This window comes from Eulemur rufifrons, chromosome 16 (assembly GCF_041146395.1).
Source record: "Eulemur rufifrons isolate Redbay chromosome 16, OSU_ERuf_1, whole genome shotgun sequence".
NCBI lineage: Eukaryota > Metazoa > Chordata > Mammalia > Primates > Lemuridae > Eulemur > Eulemur rufifrons.
The window spans coordinates 64,439,317-64,460,234 of NC_090998.1; positions in this window are offsets into that span (position 1 = coordinate 64,439,317).

The following is a 20,918-nucleotide window of genomic DNA, read 5'->3' on the forward strand; positions in this document are numbered from 1 at the left end:
TATCAATTCAAACTAATTCAGTTAAAAGTGCTGCCTATCATAGTTTTGCAAATTCAGAGGATTGCTGGTTTACAAGTTTATTGTGCTTGTTAGGAACAAACTTTAAATTACCCCATGTGTTATTCCACTGTTAAAAAAAAATGCCTTCTGTAGTAATGTGTACTGGAAATTTTCTTTCTTCCAATTCATCTATCATTTTCTAAATTTGGTGGCTGGATTCTAATCAAAATCTTTCACAGGGTTTTATTATTCAATATAGATATTTTTACTGATTGATTTTTAAGACTTTAGCTAATATTACAGTGACTGGGCAGATTAATAATGGTCATCAGTGCCCAATTTTATTTTTTGTCACTGTGTTCTACATATTTAAATATCAAGGCTTGGTCTAAGAAAAGCTAGGATTAAAAATGAATTTGGAAGTTTGCTCAAAATCACTTTCATTCTATCAGCTGAAGAGTGAATCACTGATGGCTGTGGCCCTAGGTGGTTTTGAACATAGAGCAACTCGTCTATCACTAATGGAAGCCCTGGCTTAAGTAGCACATTACCTGGGACAGGGTAACCAGAATGGATCTCAAAGTACTTGATTAAGTCATTAATTTTCAAGCTCAGTTGTGGGGATGTGGGTATTGTCTAAGAAGAATGAACAAAAGGCTCTGACACCATAATTTTTATATATAGGAATAAAGGAAATAAAAGAACATGGTTAGTTTAGCTCCACTAAAGTTTCTTTTTTACGTGGTAAAACAAGAGTGCATTCTAATGTTACCAGCTAAGTATTACTACTACTCTACTAGTAACAACAGTAGTTTCAATAAATTTATGATTATCTATTGTATGCTAATGCTTTGCACTTAAAATCATTATTTCAAATCTTCCCAATAACCTATAAAATAGTAATCTACTTTACTTTAGATTCCCCAAAATTGAGGAAATTAAATTTTGGAGAAGTTACTTTCCTCAGGACAAATTATATTAAGTAATGAAGCCTGGATTGATCTCCAAATCCTATGTATGTTTGTTTACAAAATTGCACAGAATCCAGAACCGAGCTCCTTTGATGAAGACGAAGAAAGAGGCCAGAATGCCAAAGAAGAACCAGCCTGCACACTTCTTGTTTCACAGAGGGCCTCTCACACAGAAGTTCTCTTTCCTAGTCAGTACTCAGGAATCTTTCTCATTCTCCAGCCCTCCCACACAGCACAATATTTGGGTAGAGGAGCTATTTTCTTTCTCTTATTTATTTCTATTTGCCATACAGCCTCTCTCCTAAGACTATGCACTCTTGGCAATGAGATCTTATATATAATTCAACTTTATGGTGTTTTATTTAGGTTTGAGAGAACAAATGTCTTTTATCCATTTTTCAGTTCCTATTTTTGCCTAGAGGTAGATATTACTGCACACATTAATTAGAAAGATTGGGACTTTGAACATTTTCTATCCAGTGCTAAAGAAAAAAGTTCAGAGTTGCAATGGAAAATGACAATCATGCTCAGCCTTAGTAAGTGCAAATTTTCATTTTTAAATATATTCTTTGCCCCACTACACCATGGGGATGGGGGTTCATTTGTAAGAGAATGAGAATCATAAGTACCTTTTTTCTAATAAATGTGCTCTACTCTAAAGCAGAAAGATCATTTAAATGGAAAATCTGACTAGTACTTGATTTTGGTGAAATTAGCCAAGAATAAAATCTGAGGTAGTTAGCAGTAACTCTGTTCCTTTTGTTTCTTTGTGTATTTGTGCATGATCCTTCTCTGGTAATAAGGAAGCCAAGGACAATTAATATTCATCTAAAATAGTCAAGCTTGTATTTTCTTATAATGTTCAGCATTTATTGTGATATGTATATAATACTGCATATACATGTATACTATTATATTTGTTTATTTTTACCCACGATAAACATTAAAGAGTACCATGTAAAGATGGCAAAGAATAATAATCTATCATTTATTTAACAAAGTCTAGGAAATTGTTACAATGTCCAGAGCTAGGTGCTGTGGATTCAGTGAGCAGCAAAAGCAACTGGATTCCTGTACTCATTGGGAACTTTCTCTCTATCCTGCCTTCTTCTACCCGCCCCCCATACCCCAATTTATTTATGCTTCTGGAAAACTCTGAAAGAGAAGAGGGCTCAGGGTCAGACTGAATTGTGCTAATTCTGGGCTTTCTCTGAGCTTCAACTTTTGCATTTATAAGTGGGGTGATTATATCTTCTCCATAGGGCAGTTGTCTGGTTACATGGAGTATTGTATGTCAAGAACTCAACATAGTGCTGGACAGAGAGTCACCTAATATTACCTTTTATTACCATCATCTCTGTTTCTTTCTAATGTATACCTCCTTGCCATTGCATGCTGTTCTCTGTGGAACTCTTATCTATGAGGTCTTAGGGGATGAATACCTATGGATTCTGAAACTATCAATTATAGTACTGAGATCCAGGAACTTTGGATTAGGAGACTGAGAGGCTTGGCTCTAAGGCCATAAAAAGGGAGATGAGAACTTAATATATTTCATAAATTAAGAGGTTGAAGCATAACTATGAGGCATTTAGATTCACCACTTTATGGAGGTGTAGTTTTCCATCTATGTTTTAAAGTTATTAATAAGTTGAAGTCAACATTAGTCAAAAGCATAGCTAATGAAAAAAGAAGAAAAAACATTAATCATAGGAGAAGAAAAAAAGAGTTATGTGACTGGGTATCTAATTCTAATTGAACCAAAAGCTTTTTTCCCCCAAGTAGTTTTTTGAGCATTAAATGCATACCCAGCACATAGTTGATATTCATTATGTATTTGGTGAAAAAACAAATGAAAAAAATAAATGGGTAAGAAACTTTGTCCTTGATTAAGTAAAATTGTAAAAAGCCCCCTAGAAATAGTAATTTATAAGGAGTAGGCAAATCAGTTAACAGCTTTGAATTTTATTGATATTGGTGAGAATTAGAAATTTGTACTAATTCTGCTAGAGTTGAAACTTTTGGAAGTTACATGTTGGTTTTTAGAGTTGTCCACCCAAGAATATATTAGCACAAAGGAGTGACTGTTCTGTAGAGAAAGAATTTAACTATCTTACTCAATTAAAAATTTTCAGGTATACACTGTCCTGAATACAGTACAAATGCTTTTCAACTTCCAATGGGGTTACATTGTGATGAACCCTTGTAAGTTGAAAATATCCTAAGTCAGAAATTCATTTAATACAACTAACATATAGAACATCATAGCTTAGGATAGCCTACCTTAAACATGCTCAGGACACTTACATTAGTCTACAATTGGGCAAAACCATCTAATACAAAGCCTATTTTATAATAAAGTGCTTAATATTTCGTGTGATTTATTGAATATTGTATTGAAAGTGAAAGTGAAAAAACAGAATGGTTGTATGGGTAATCACCATTAACATACACAGTTGAAAGCACACTGGGATGGAAGAATGTTTGAAGCATTGAGCCAATATTAATTGCTATATGATGAGTATGCTACAGCGACAGGGTCATCAATTTCTCTCTTCTGATGAATCTTGAGAATAGCCTTGAGGAAGGCACTAAGGCATTGACACTTATTGTTGGTTTAGCAGGCATAGTGTTCTTCAGAAAGCTATCAAATTTTGATTATATGGTTTGTTTCTTCTTTTCTTTATATATGTATTTCTCTATAGCAGACAAGAGCATCCTGTATCTGCCTGCCAGCTCTTGTGGATCTCTTGTAATTGACATGCATTTTTTCTAATATCTGTAGGCTACTGCTGGTAGTAGCAAATGCCTTCACCAATTTCTCTGCTGTGAAGTTTCTTGATGCCTTGAGTATAACTTAGCCCTCTGCTTGAACTTCTTTACTTCCTTCTTCTCTTTCTTCTTGCATTTCAATCAGATCCTCATTGGAAAGCTCTTTGGCCCCACTGTCAACAAGCTCATGAATATCCTCTTCATCAACGTCCAATTCTAGCTGTTTCCCAAGTGCTGAAATCTTGTTACTTACTATTTATTTCATCAGCAACAGAATATTTTTTAAAGTCTTTGAATGTGATCACATATGTCTTCAAAATTCTCTTTCAAATGCTGCTCTTGCATTGCTGTGTAGCTTTTCCCCATGCTGCAGCGATGTTCTGGATGCCATTTAGAATGTTAAAAACTTTCTAAAACTCTTGGAGCATTCAGCCAGATTCAGGTGCTTCAAAAGCCTGCACAAACCTTTGGAGTAAATAGTAAGCTCTAAATGCGGCTATTGTTCCTTGATCCATTGGTTGAATGAGTGCAGTTATGTTAGGTGGTAATTACACAACTTCTATTTATATCAAGATGCATGTCACCAATATGCTGTGGATGACCTGGAGTATTGGCCAAAATCAGAAATAAAATTTTAATGGGATGTTTTGACTATAATATACTCTTGCCTGTGGAGTAGAACAGTCTAAAAACCAGTCTTAAAACAATGCTGATGTCATCCAGGCTTTCTCGTTGTGGAGATAATAAATGGAAAGTGTATGCTTACTGATATTCTTGAATGCTCTAGCATTCTCTGAATGGTAGATAAGGAAAGACTTTAATTTGAACTCTGTAACATTTCTACCCCAAAGCAGCATTACAAGCTCTCTGAATGGCTTGAGTCCTGCCATTGTCTTGAACTCTTCAGGAATATATGTATGATCTGGCATATGCTTCCAAAACAAGATCGTTTTATTAACCTTAAATATGTGTTCTGGAAAATATTTCTCATCCACAATCATTCTACCTAGACTTTCCTTAAAAGTTTTAGTACCTTCAGATTGGCACTTACTGCCTCACCACTGACCTTCATTTTATGAAAAGTCTGACACCATTTGAAGCATTGAACCATTCATGACTTGCTATAAACATTTTGAAAATAGGTAGGATTGTTGGCATGCTCTTTTAGTTTGTTGAACAGACTTCTTTCCTTATCCTGAATGGTCAGTAGGCTAAGTGGTCCACGCGTCTATATTTTGGTCTTCCATCCATGTGACAAGTAATTTTTCCGTATATTCAATTGACTCAGCTCTTCTACCCTGATGACAGTGGATTTAACTGATGCTGATGATTTCACTACATCACTGATTCACTTCCTATTCTTTAAGATGGTCGAGATTATGGAGTGTGAAAGTCCTAACTCATGTATGATAGCCATTACTGACTCGCTGTCTTAATGCTGGGCAATTATCTTAAGTTTCATCTTAAGAGGAACTGCTTTCCTCTTTTAATCACCAGAAAGAGGAGACACAGGTGGGCATGTTATAGACATGATAGGATGCAAAAACACAAAATGCAATATCCAAACAATGCTGGCAACACAGTATACTGTAGAGTACCAATTGTTTCCCCTCATGATCACATGGCTGACTGCCCCTGCCCATGTGAGCATCTTGTTTTTTGTTTTTTGTTTTTTTGTTTTTTTTTTGAGACAGAGTCTCACTCTGTTGCCCAGGCTAGAGTGAGTGCCGTGGCGTCAGTCTAGCTCACAGCAACCTCAAACTCCTGGGCTCAAGCGATCCTACTGCCTCAGCCTCCCAAGTAGCTGGGACTACAGGCATGCACCACCATGCCCGGCTAATTTTTTCTATATATATTTTTTAGCTGTCCATATAATTTCTTTCTATTTTTAGTAGAGATGGGGTCTCGCTCTTGCTCAGGCTGGTCTCGAACTCCTGAGCTCAAACGATCCGCCCACCTCGGCCTCCCAGAGTGCTAGGATTACAGGCGTGAGCCACCGCGCCCGGCCCCCCATGTGAGCATCTTAAGAGTATCGTATGGCATATCACAAGCCCAGGAAAAGATCAAAGTTCAAGGTATGGTTTCCACTGAATGTGTGTTGATTTTATACCATCAAAAGTCAACAAATTGTAAGTTGAACCATCATGAATTGGACAGCATCTGTATTCTAATCTATAATGACAATGTAATACCCGAATGAACTTATAAGACTTCATTCTATTATCATGCAGTTCTTGTTGTTGGCAATGTTAATCAGAAAATGTGTTATTTTACAAACAGAAACGTTATCCATTGGCTTAGGAAGTTCTCCACACATGATTCATTCATTCAAATCTTTTTAAACCTTATTTTGAGTTGTCATTCAATTTGTGATATAAAGGTTCCTGTTGCATTTTATTCTGGTTAAAAGTCATTTTATCATGAAAGATAAATATGAGATGATCAGTGGATTCACGTTTCCTCATTGCAGGATCTCATATTACCCTAAAGTTCAGATAATGTTTAATTTAGTCAGAATAATGATTTAGAAAATGTGAAGCATTTAAGCAAACACATTTAAAATTATAGACCTCTAGGGGACCTATAGAGCATCTAGGCCAAACCTGCATTTTAGGAATTAGAAAATTGAAGAACAGGAAGAAAAAGTATTTGGTTCAAGGCTGTTCACCTTGACTGGCAAATCACTGTTATTCCTACTAAATCATGATACTCTATCTTCATGGGCTACTTCTCTTTCAGATAAACAGATTTATGTGAGTTTATATTAATACATATTCTTAACCTTGACTTAGTCATATTTGTATGTTTTTTAATTTAGTGTATTTAATTATTTATTTTTTAGTTAACTGGCTTTTCTTGTTTTTGTCCATGACTTATGAACATACTAACAACGAAAGTTTCAAAGAAGAAACTGTAAAATAGAGGTAGTTATTTGAAAGAAGGCCCAGCATTTGATATCCATCACTTAGTTTGTTGCTAACCACACTGGCCTACCCTCAGTAACCATTCCCTTAGATTGTCCTCTGCTCTTCCCTAAAATACAGTACACTAATGCAAAGACGAGATAATGTTTTTTTTTTTTTTTTTTTTTTTTGGTGCTTCATTAAAATTCTGATATTTCATCTAGAACTGAGAGTTTTCACTTTCCTTAATAACTATTGATTGGAAATATAAACACTTTCTTTTCCACTGGTGTGTATAGATATAGATATCTGTACAGTCTTCTATTTTATGTGTAGCCCCTCTTCAGGCAAAGGGTGGGGCAAACACATGGTAGATAAACTGGTGTGTGAATCTGATAGCCAAAGAAGTCACGCAGTGGGAAATGAGTGCTCATTAGTGGATCCCACCTTACTAGAACAAAATTGAGCCCATTTTCATTCAGTTTCTGACAATTTTTACCCACAATGTTAGTAGATAGGAATTCAGTTTATTTTTGTTAGAAAAAGTCATTTCTCTAAGTCATGTAGTTTATGGCAAATTGTGGTAGAGCAATAAAACAGAGAAATGTTAAATTGTTGCTTGTCTTATACTATTACAAACAATAAAATCCCACAAAAATATTTCTCTTATTTCTTATCACTGCATCTAGAGAGGTCTTATTTTTGGCATTTTTTTGTTTGGTTAGTTAGGATTTTTTGAAATGTGTTCTTCATTTAAAAAAAAAAAATCTGTGTAACATAGTGTCTGACATTTAAATGCTCTTGGCTTCAGTTTCCTCATCCATGAAATTAACAAGGTGATATTTAGATATTTCTAAGGTCACTTCTAGTTCTAAAAGTCAGATTCTATTATTTAGTTATCCCACATGAAACAATTCTTCTCTGTTGAAATAGATGTATTTGTATGTGTGCATTCAAAATCCTATTAGCATTGTATTGATCTATTCATTCAAATTTAAGCAAGTGTGTACTGCATGCCTGACATTTTGCATGCACTGTAGACCTGGTGTATATCAAACATTAGCAAACTATGCTTCCAGGGCTGAATGCAGCCCACTGACTGTTTTTTAAATAAAGATGTTTGGAACATGGCTACACCCTTTTGGTTGTCAGTGGTGTCATTAAGTCTGTGTCCAAATGCCTGAGAATCAGGGGGTCTACTGGTGCAAGTCCTGGAGTCCAAATGCCCAAGAACCGGGATATCCAAGGGCAGAAGATGGATGGCTCAGCTCAAGAAGAGAAAGAGAGAATTTGCCCTCCTTCTAACTTTTGTTCTATTCAGGCCTCAACTGATTGAATGGTACCCACCCACACTGGTGAGGGTGAATCATCTTTACTCATTTTCTTGGTCTGTTCTGGCTTCCATAAGAAAATACCACAAACTGGGTGGCTTATAAACAACAGAAATTTATTTCTTACGGTTCTGAGGCTGGGAAATCCAAGATCAAGTTGCTGGAAGATTTAGTGTCTGGTGAGGGCCCAATTCCTGGTTCATGGAATGGCATGTTCTCATTGTGTCCTCACATGGTGGAATGAACTGAAGGAGACTCCTTGAGCCTATTTTATAAAAGCATTAATCCCGTTCATGAGGATTCCACCCTCATGACCTAATCACCTCCTGAAAAGCCCTATCTCTTAAGACCATCACCTTAGGCGCTGGGATTTCAACATATAAATTTTTTTTTGGCAGGGAGGGGACACAAACATTCAGACTATAACACTCAGTATGCTGATTCAAATGCTAATCTCTTTCACATTACATAGATATATCCAGAAATAATTTTTTACCAGCTATTTGGGCATTCCTTAGCTCACTCAAGTTGACACATAAAATTAACCATCTGTCTGGTCATTTCACTTAAAATTATCAAGCCTGTAATGTTTTGGTCATAATCCTGTTGCTATTTAAGATGATTATAAAGTAACTTAAAACTGGTAATTTTGTCTATATGATCACTGCCAATGGATTGAAGATCCATTTCCAAGTTCTATGCAACTCTAGTATCTTGTGCTGGAATATTTTCCTTATGCAATAATCAGAGGGGATTATGCTAATTATAATTTGTCACAGATTATTTTAAATTGATATTTGTAGTGATTTTGATAGATCGAAAGTAAATCCTGTTTGATAAAAAGGAGGATATTTGGACTACTCTTTTCTCTCTAAAGCAGCCTTTTTATTTAAAGGCCATTGTCAATTTTCTCATTGCTTTTGTTCTTCCATACAGTGTGTGTGACTGTCAGAGGAGGAGGAGGTGGAGGGATGGGGAAAAAAAGAAAAAGTTGCAGGAACCATAACACTGTGAGGTGCATGAGGAAAAAGCCTTGCTTTAGTTAACATTTAGGTCTGATAGTTGCTTAGGCTTCATGCTTCCCCTCACCTTCTCAGGAAATTAGACTTAATACAACTTTTACAGTTGACTCTATTATATGAGAGGATGATTAATGAGGATGACATTTACCCTGATTGTTGTGCTCTTTAAAAAGGTATTCTCCATGAAGTGCTCACATTTCTAGGCTCTAGGTGGAGATGACATTCTTTGGGGAAGAAATACAGCTGAACTGTTTTACTAACCACAATTTCAGGTACAGATTTCTATCGTGGTGCCTCTTGTCAGACTCATCAGAAGAGATATATTTTCTTTGAAGTACAGCACTCATCAGTTTCTGAGCACTGAATTACATGACCCCCTCCATTTTTTAAAAGTTCATTGAAGATGTTGACATTCTGCCTTAAATTAAACAGAATTGCTTGAAAAATTCCAGGAAACTTTTGTTGGAGAAGCTTCAAAGGTTGCAAATGTGGCTTAAAATGGTAATTGAGGACATGAATATCTAGGAGCAAAGAGGGGTTTACTTCCCACAGATTACCTTTTAGGTCACACAAATAGGAGGGCTAACTAGGTGCTCTAGTCTTGCAGGGACTCTGACATCCTTGTCCCTTGGAAATGGCTTTTAGCTATTTTTGTCAATCAATATCAGACATCTAAAACCTTAGATTTATTGCGAAGTTATTGAGAGCCAGATGGGCTGAAATTAATGGTACCCTATTTTCAATGTGATTTTATAGATAGAGACAACATTGATTCTGTATCAGGTGTAAGATAACCTAGAAAAAGGGAAATTTGTGTGAATTTTTCCCCTGGAAAAGCAGAAACCCTGGTTTCTGGGCTTGGACTAGATTTATTTGTTAATTAATGAAATATTGAATTCCTCATATGTATCAGCCACTGTATCTGTTCTCATGGAGCTCAGATTTCAATTGGACTTCAGAGATCTGGATCATGCTTCCAATCCAGGAGGGACAGATTCACAGGACTGATTTGAGGACCCCAGACTATGACATCCAAGATGAATCTGAAAATGAAATTTGAGGCAAGATAGTCCAAATGAGGCATCTTTCCAAAAAGACAAGACGGAGAGGGAGAGTCTAGAGATGAGGATACAGAACTATACCAGAGTTTCCATCCAAACATGAGAGTCTTTGGCTTGAAATACAGGATGGAGAGAGGGCCTAAGAGGGAGCTGTTTGGAGCACTGAGCTCTCCAAGAAGAGTGTAACTTTTATTAATGCAGAATAGTCCAGGGGAAGAGCCTCTGAAATAAAGAATAGTATCAAACAGAAAAATTAAGGAAATAGTTTTGTTACCTTTAAGTAAATCTTATTGTGGTTTCTCAATTTACAACACCAAAGTATTGCCCAATAGTGACCCCTTAGGAACGGTCTTAATGAATAGATGCCATGGATTTGTGATTGTAGTGTGTTTTTATATTTTTTGTTGCTTCTAATGTATTTTAAAGGTTTTTTTCCCACTTACGTAAAATGTTTCCCATGTAATTGTATCTATGTCATTGCTTAGTTAAGCCTTTTCATATGCATTATGAAAAACCAACTCTTTTTTTAATGTTGTAACTACATGACCACAAATCTTAGGTTACTGAAGTTCTAAATGAACCTTCTTTAGAAATGTCTATATGTCATTCTAAATTAGGAAAAATGATAAGTTTTTCTTTTTCATTCTGTTGTTAGTTACCACCAGGACCTTATCTCATTGGAATGAAAAATTATCAATAAGCAAGAACTTATATATTAAAATAAATTTAGGAAAATGCTGCTATGAGTCTGCTGTGAATATAAAGGGATTCAAAGAGAAAACTTTTCTCTTAAGATAAATGTATTTTCTCAAAAATATTTTAATATTTCAGTATTTCTAGAACCTGGATGAGTCTGTGATTATGAAAGGATTTTTCCAGATACAATGAAAATTTCTTTTATTAAAAATCCCTTATATTAAAACTGTCATTTAATTGATAATATAACTTGTAATTAAGGGTATTTGTGAAATAAGAAAACATTTTTCTTTGTCTTTTTAAGTGCAAGTGTATAAGTGGTTTTAAATTTCTTTTAATTGGTACATAATAGTTGTATGTCTTTATAGGGTACATGTGATATTTTGATATAGGCATACAATGTGGATTAATCAAATCAGGGTAATTGGGGTATCCATCACCTCAGGCATTCATCGTTTGTGTTCCAGTTCTACTCTTTTAGTTATTTTAAACTGTAATCTAATGTATTGTTGATTATAGTCATTGTGTTATACTATAAAATATCATTCATTCTATCTAACTACATTTTTGCACCCATTAACCATCTCCACTGTATCCCCCTCTCCCCACTATGCTTCCAGTCCTCTGATAGCCATCATTCTACTCTCTGTCTCCATGAAATCAATTGTTTTTAATATTTAGCTTCCACCTATGAGTTAAGCAATGTGAAATTTGTCTTTCTGTACTTGGCTTATTTCACTTAACATAATGTTCTCCAGTTCCATCCATGTTGTTGCAAATGGCAGGATTTCATTTTTTTTGTGGCTACATAATATTCCATTGTGTATATGTGCCACAATTTCTTTATCTGTTCATCCATTGATGGACACTTAGGTTGATTCCAAAACTTGGCTATTGTGAATAGTGCTATAATAAACATGGAAGTACAGATATCTTTTTGATATACTGAATTCTCCTCCTTTGGATGTATACTAAGAAATGGGATTGCTGGGTCATATGATAGTTCTATTTTTAGTTTTCTGAGGAAACTCCATATAGTTCTCTATAGTGGTTGCACTAATTTACATTCCCACCAACAGTGTACAAGCGTTCCCCTTTCTCCACATCCTCACCAGCAATTGTTATTGTCTTGTCTTTTTGATAAAAGCCATTTTTAACTGGGGTGAGATGATACCTGATTATAGTTTTGATTTGCATTTCCCTGATGACTAATGATTTGAGCATTTTTTTCATATACCTGTTGGCAATTTTTATGTCTTCTTTTGAGCAATGTCTATTCAGATCCATTACCCATTTTTAAATTACATGACTTTATTTTTTTTCCTATTGAGTTGCTGGAGCTCCTTATATATTCTAGATATCAATCCATTGTAAGATGGGTAGTGAACAAATATTTTCCTGCGTTTTGTGCGGTGTCTGTTCACTTTGTTGATTGTTTGCTGTGCAGAGCTTTTCAGCTTGATGTGATCCCATTTGTCCAATTTTGCTTTGGTTCTTTGTGCTTTGGGAGTATTACTCGAGAAATCCTTGCCCAGAACAATATCTTGAAGCATTTCCCCAATGTTTTCTTTTAGTAGTTTCATATTAATGTTACAGGTCTTAGATTTAAGTCTTTAATCAATTTTGATTTCATTTCTGTGTATGCTGAGAGATAAGGGTCTAGTTTCATTCTTCTGCATATAGATATCCAGCTTTCCCAGCACCACTTGTTGAAAAGACTACCCTTTCTCCACTGTATGTTTTTGGCACTTTTATCAAAGATAATTTCACTATAGATGTGTGGATTTATTTCTGGGTTGTCTATTCTGTTCCATTGTTTTGTGTGTCTGTTTTTATGTCAGTACCATGCTGTTTTGGTTACTATAGCTTTGAAGTTAGGTAAGTGATTCCTCTAGTTTTGCTCTTTTTGCTCAGGATGGCTTTGGCTATTCTGGGTGTTTTGTGGTCCCATATAAATTTTAGGTTTATTTTATTTCAATTTTGGCAAAGAATATCTTTGATATTCTGGTAGGGATTGCATTGAATCTGTAGGTTTCTTTGGGTAGTATGGAAATTTTAAAAATATTGATTCTTCCAATCCATGAGCATGGCATATATTTCCATTTTTTTGTGTCCTCGTCAATTTCTTTCATCAGTGTTTTATAGTTTTCATTATAGAGCTCTTTCTCTTCTTTGGTTAAGTTTATTCCTGGTATTTTATTTTATTTTATTTGTAGCTATTATAAATGGGATTACTTTCTTGGTTTCTTTTTCAGATTGTTTACTATTGGAATATAGAAATGCTACTGATTTTTTATGTTGATTTTAGATCCTGCAACTTTATTGAATTTGTTTATCAATTCTAATAGTTTTTTTGTGGAGTCTTTAGGTTTCTCTAGATATAAGATTATATCATCTGCCAACAAGGATAATTTGACTTCTTCATTTCCAAACTGGATGCAGTTTATTTCTTTCTTTTGTGTGATTGCTCTAGCTAGAACATCTTGAACTATGTTGAATAATAGTGGTGAAAGTACATCCTTGTCTTGTTCCAGATCTTGGAGGAAAGGCTTTCAATTTTTCCCCATTTAGTATTATACTTGCTGTAGGTCTGTCATATATGGATTTTATTGTGTTGAGGTTAGTTCCTTCTGCACCCAGTTTTTTGAGAGTTTTTATTATGAAGCGATGTTGAATTTTATTGAATGCTTTTTCAGCATCAATTGAAATGATCATAAGGATTGATTTGTGTGTGTTGAACCATTCTTGCATCCCTGGGATAAATCCACTTGATCATGAAGAGTAATCTTTTTAATGTTTTGTTGATTTGGTTTGCTAATGTTTTGTTGAGGATTTTTGCATCTATGTTCAATAGAGATATTGGCCTATAGTTTTCTTTTTTGTGCATCTGTCTTTGGTTTTTATATCAGGATAATACAGGCCTCATAGAATAAGTTTGGGAGTATTCTTTTTTCCTTGACTTTTTGGAATAATTTAAGTAAGATTGGTAGTTTTTCATTGAATGCTTGGTAGAAATCAGCAGTGAAGTCATCGGGTCCTAGGCTTTTCTTTGATGGGAGACTTTTTAAATTCTTCTGTCTCTTTACTTTATGTTGGTTTATTTGGGATTAGATTTATTCCTGGTTCAATCTTGGTAGGTTGTATGTGTCTAGGAATCTCTCCATTTCTTGTAGGTTTTCCAATTTATTAACATATAGTTGTCCATATGCCTCTAGTAGTCTCTAATGACCTTTGGATCTCTGCAATATCAGTTGTAATGTATCCTTTTTCATCTCTGATTTTATTTATTTGGGTAATCTATCTTTTTTTCTCAGTCCAGATAAAGGTGTATCAATTTTATTTATCTTCTCAAAAAACCAATTTTTCATTTTGTTGATCTCTTGGGATTTTTGTTTCATTTTCACTTATTTCTGCTCAGATATTATTTCTTTTCTTCTATTTTGGATTTTGTTTGCTCTTGTTTTTCTAGTTGTTTTGAGATGCATCATTAGGTTGTTTATTTGAAGCTTTTTTACTTTTTTGATGTAGGCATTTATTGCTAAACTTTCCTCTTGTTACTGCTTTTACTGTATCCCATAGATTTTGATATGTTGTGTTTTCATTTTCATTTTTTCAGAAAATTTTTAAAATTTTCACCTTAATCTCTTCATTGACCCACTGGTCATTCACGGACATATTGTTTAATTTCCATGTGTTTATATATTTTCCAATGTTTTTCTTATTATTGATTTCTAGTTTTATTTCATGTGATCAGAGAAATACTTGGTTTGATTTCAGTTTTTCTGAATTTTTTTAAGACTTATTTTGTCATTTAACATGCAGTCTATCCTTGAGAATAGACCTACCTACCTCTTTGTGGAAATTTCTCCCAGTGGTCAAAAATACTGTCCTAGTTACAACATCTAATGGTCGCTTCTCAAAGATTTACCCTTTTGACATGTGCAGAACTTATACTGATGACCTCCCTTAAACAACTTCTACCCTTGTTTCTCATATTACTTCCTCCTCAGCATCCTCAACTGGCTTTTTTCGAATCTATTCTTTAATTGTTTTCTCCCAGTTTTCCATTTAATTCTTCATCTCTTCTTGCTTTATAATTTCGTTCACTTTAATGTCTTCTCATAATTTCAGATGTGCTGATTGCTACTAAATACATATTTGCTTGCTTTCTGGATAGCATCATTTAGATGAGTACCTCAAACTCAGTATCCTACCTTATTTCTAATACTGACTTTGTGCTATATATCCAGGAACCAAACTAGATACTTCTAGTTATAATTAATTTCTCCTACTCCATTACTAATTCAATATATCAAATAAAAACAAGCCCTTCTGTTTCTACCTTAAAAATATCTTTTCCCCAATCTTTCCCTTTCTTTCCATTCTTATTACCAAATCTTTAGCTCAGTTTCTCATTGCCATAAAAAATTATTCAAACTCCTTAGTCTGTCTCAAAGCTGTTCAAATTCTATTTCTAACTGACCTTTTCAGTGTATTCTCCTGCTGTTTTTCCCCCATTCTTGCCACTGTGAGCCATATATCATCTCCTCAATAACAGCTTAAGGAAGAAAGTGTTAGAAAGCCCGCTACTTTTGTGCTTTTAATTATTTTGTTTCCCTTTCTTCCAGTGCCTGCCTTTACTTCTCAGCTAGGTACAATTCTGCTCATTATATAAATAGCAATACAAGTGTTTTCTTTTTAAAGAAAAACATGCCTACTTTTGAGCTCAGGAAGAAATAATTCCTCCCTTCTCCATGTATCAAAGTTGTGGCTGTTTTGTTTTGAAGTAACAGGAAAAAACAAAACAATCCTATTTGTATTATTGGCTGTTGCTGAGTAACAGATTAGCCCCACACTGCGTGGCTTAGTGCAATACATATTTATTATATTATAGTCTGTATGGGTAAGAAACCCAGACATGGTTTAGCTGTGCCTTCTACTTCACAATCTTGTAAAGGCTAAAGTTAAATTGTCAGCCCAGGGCCTGCAGTCATATTTTATTGGCTTGACTGAGGAAAGATTCCCTTCCAAGTTATGAACCAGCCCCTCAGTTCCATGAGGGCTGTTGTACAGGGGGCCTTAGTTCCTTGCTGGCTGTTGGCTGGAGGGTACCTTCAATTCCTTGCCATGAAGGCTGCTCCAACATGGCAGCTTGCTTCATCAAAGCAAGCAAGAGACAGAAAGAGTCTAATAGCAAGAGAGAAGTTTTAATATTTTGTCACCTAATCATGAAAGTGTCATCCCATTATCTTAGTCATACTCTATTTGTTAGAAGCAATTTACTACGTTCAGTTCACATGGAAATGAAGAGAGAGGATGACACATGGATGTGAGTACAGGAGGTGGAGATCATTTGGCACCATTTTTTTTTTTTTTTTTTTTTTGTTGAGACAGAGTCTCACTTTGTTGCCCAGGCTAGAGTGAGTGCCGTGGCGTCAGCTTAGCTCACAGCAACCTCAGACTCCTCGGCTTAAGCGATCCTACTGCCTCAGCCTCCCGAGTAGCTGGGACTACAGGCATGCGCCACCATGCCCGGCTAATTTTTTCTATATAGATTTTTAGTTGTCCATATAATGTCTTTCTATTTTTAGTAGAGACGGGGTCTCGCTCAGGCTGGTCTCGAATTCCTGACCTTGAGCAATCCACCCGCCTCGGCCTCCCAGAGTGCTAGGATTACAGGCGTGAGCCACCGCGCCCGGCCCCTTGGCACCATTTTAGAAATCAGTCTACTATACCATTCAGTCTTCACAACAACCCTATAAGATACTTTATTTAAATAAGTATATAAGATACTATAGATAGCAATCATACTATCATCTCCCTTTGCTAAAGAGGAAGCTTAGCACTGAGATGTTAAGTTACTTGCTCATGGTCATACAGCTAGTAAGTGAAGGTGCTCAGACTCAAACTCGAGAAGTCTGTGTCACCAATCGTTGTGATTAATCACCCTGAACTCATAACAAAAGAAGAAACCAGTATAACTGTGGGAACAGCAGCAGTAACTCTGGGGAAGCAACAATAATAAGGACTGTTTTATTCTAGCATTTCACTAACAACGTCATACAGTTTCCAACTTTCTGTGTCTGTGTCACTTGGACTCTCTATTCTTACCAGAAAGTCCCTGTCAACTTGTCAGCCAATGAGTAGCTTCCTCTGGTCTGATCTCTGCCTTTGCTCCAACTAATCATGCCCTAGAAAGTAAGTTCCCATAATATATTAAGGCTTCTGGATTTCTGGCAGAAGGGCATTTCACAAAGAAGTTGTATGTGGGCCAAGAAGTTAGGTCTTTGTTCATACCCTTCAAGTAGCATTCATGGTATCACAATGTATCACGATGAATTGCTAATACACCTGTCTTCCAAAGCTGTTTGCAGATAAGAATGACTGCTTTACTTATCTTTTGTTTCACAAGTGTCTATCTAGTACAATGGAGTTTAGCCTTATTGAGATATTCTGGGCAAGTTAATTTATTCACCAAGGCTTTTGGTCTTCATGGAATTGACAACCTTAAAAATAGGGCAATCTGAATAATGCTTTTGTATGACTGTTATTGGTCACAAGGACTAAAAATAGTTAAAGGCATGATCCTCTTCTAGGATCTTTCACTAAATAAAGTGTGGTTCTGTTTTCTTTAGTATATATTTGTGTAACTTGGGCTGTACATTAAGAGTTTTCTTCCATTCTGTGATATTGGCAAGTACTCAAAATGGGGGTAACCGTAGCAATAATGGCATCTCACACTGTTTCTCCGGTTTGGAATATTGTTCTTTAACATATTGACTGCCATGTGAGTTGTATTTAACTCAGGCTAGTTTTGAGCCTGGGGCCTCATGAAGCAAAACTCTGCAGTTGGTGTGTAAAAATCTTAATGTTCTTATTGTTACAATTAATATGGACAATTTAATTCTAAAAATGTGGATTGTGTTGCATATAAATCATATACAGAAAACAATAAAAAATAACAAATTAAAAAAGATTGTTTTGTTTTAATAAAACACTATGGCTCCAGGGAAAATTTTTTTTTTCTAGGGTGGTAATCAATGTGTGAAGCACCTTTACTTTTGGAAAGTTTACATAGGCTACAAACCCACCTCTGCCATGAAGCCTGCAGTGACTGATCATTCAACAAATAATTATAAAATAGAGCCTGTAGTGATCATTCAACAAATATTTATAAAACGCATGTTATCTGTGAGCTAAAGAAGTGGATATTGATGGCATTCTGAATATGATTATTCCTGCTCCCCAGGTACTCTGTCCACTGAGGGTGACATCTTGGTGAACTGATATAAAAGCATTGGTAAATTTGTGGGTTATTTATAGGAGGCACAGTCCAAAGAAATCTCCCTTTCCTTGAACATGTATAGAATTTGTATGTATTAGTTATAAACATACATGCCTTCAGTTAGTTGTTTTAGTTGCTTTCATATTTGGCTCATTTCTTATATTAGTAGTGAATTCCTGAAGAGCATATAGTAAGTAAGATTATTTCTTTCAAATCTCAGCTCAAGAGTGTCTTTCTGAGTAAGCCTCCCCTGCCTTCTCCCTCATGTTTCCAGAGTATCCTGGATATATTTCCAATTTTTTCTCTAGCTTGTACATTTTTTATGGAAAAGAATTATATCTCTGACATCTTAATACTAAAATTTCTGGCAGAGTATCAGGTCCTGGCTATTGAAGTGTGATTCTTGGACTGGTCACATTGGCATCACTTCTGAGCTTGTTAGAAATGCAGGGTCTCAGGGCCCACCTCAGACCTACTGAATCAGAATCTGCATATTGTCAGTGTCTCCAGATGAGTATATCCACATGAAATTTAATAGACAGTGTCTTCGAAGATACCATGTATCATTGTACAGGGTTTTTCAAATGTACTTGAAGGACCATCTCATCTGAGTTGCTGCATGTGGGGTAGGGTGATGGTTGGGAGATAGCAGTGCTGATGATTGAACAGTTTGTAAAATTTGTGTTTGTTAGCTCCACATCAGAACCTACTCAAAAAAGGATTGCATTCATTCTTTTGTGTTTTTAGCAAGTTCTCCAAGTGATAATTTTCCTCATAGAAGTTTGAGAACTCATCTAAAACTTTTGAATAGGTTAATTCCTCATTTGTGAGAAAATCTGCACTCTGCTCTATACCCACAAGGCCTTTTGAATGTGCTCTCTCCTGCATCTCTGACCTCATGTCTTAGCAACAACTCCCTAGCTCACTGCTTCAGCCACATCTTCTTCCTGTTCCCTGGACACACCATTAAGCAGTTAGTAAATATGCGTTAAATAAACTGATCATATAGATGAATACATGAATGATAAAATGACAAATGAATAGTGTGTTTAATGCAGAGTGCTTTGATTGGTTTTTTTTCAACTAAGTCTATGTCTACAGAATTGAATTTGAATCAAATTAAAAACAAAAGCATTTGCTAGTATAAATAGTAAGATTGATAGAATTGGATAGTTTTTTCTATTGAACTTGGTAGTTTTCCCTCTAGATCCAGGTTTCACTTCTATAAACCGGAGCCTCAACTTCTCATTCTATAAAATAACTGTACTTTAGTTAGTCAGCTCCCTTCCAAGAGAAACATTTGCTTGTATCAGTTATTCCTTGGTAGTTTAGATTGAAATCTAAACTTAATTTTCAAGAGTGACTAAGTCTGCACCGAAGTGAAAGATTTTGTATCATTTCAATTGAATACTCTTATTAATTTGGGTAAAAAGGGAAAAATTCCTTCTTTTTTTAAGGTAAATTTATAAAGGCTTAAATTGACAAGTGAAATGTTATTTTAGTGTTCTGCAGTTACTTTTGAAAATTAACAGCCTCTTTCTACATTGGCACCCCAAAATATGATTAAAAGTGGAGATTTAAGTTGCAAAAGAATTCTGGGTTTAGCTTTGGATAAGTCCAGGGGTATCACTGAAATACTTTTTCTACCACAAGCAGATACTTTATAATAGCCAATTTTATTTCACTGTCTTTTCTTCTTACCTTATACTTAAACCTTTTAGTGGATGTTATGGTTTGGGTAAATAAAAATAATCTTTATGCTTGTTAGACCAGCTCTTTATAAGCAGATGATTATGTAAACATAACCTGTGCATTGCTAAATTTTAAGCTAACTGTGGTGAGGCTCTGGGACTTACTTTGAATCAAAGGCAGCTGGCTCATGGTAAAGGCATTTTTAACCATGGAAAGCTATACCTAAAGAAAATGTTCACATGTCATTGATGACTTTTTTGTGCTATTATCTTGTTGGGTGCCACAAATACAAATCAGTGAGTCTTTGTTAAGCAAATGTTCTTTCTCTGTGGTACCATTTAGGTGGTCTGTAAATGAATGTTTGAGCATCCTGCCAACCTCTGAAATTGTATACTAAATTTTGGTTTATTTAGAATATGCATTTTCTTAGAAGGGAGGCTATAACTATTATTGGATTCTCCAATATCTATAATGTCTACAGTTGTGTCTGTGTCAAGTGTGATTTACTTGTCTATAGTCCTTACTAGACTCTAAACATTATCAAACAGGAACCTTGTTCACTACTGGAAAAAAATGCTGGTACTTAGCACAGTACTTAGTATTGAAGAGGCCCTCAATGTTGATAAATAATTGAATGTGTGATTGAGAGGATATGGACATGGACTATACCATTTGTATATCCCAAATATTGAAAACCATGAATGTACATTAGCTCTATGATCACCTTAATTTGGAATTGAGATATAATTTAGTGGACCTAGTAAGCTAGATATTACAGTAATTTTACCCTACAAGGTGGACAGCTTACATGTTGAACTAAGGTTGAGTGAAATAGAGTGAGGCTCACCTCTCTGAAACATGGTAGTTCCAGCTACTCTGACTGCTAGCTCCTCTTCTCAGTGTAGTCATAGGAATCTCTAAAGTGTCAATCTAGCTGGATAACTCCCTTGACTTCAACTCTTCAATAAACCCACAGTCACCTTAGATTAACTGCAAAACACCTTAAAATGCCCTTCCTGGCCAACCCCTGCTTAACTGTCTTACTTTTAACTCTTAGTAGTTGCCCCATCTGAACTCTGTACTTTCCCTTGAATAAAACCTTTTAAAGTTTGAATCATCCTTTGTAGCCTCTTTCCTTATTCTGGCCTTAGCATATGCTATTTCATCTGCCTAAGTGCTCTTCCC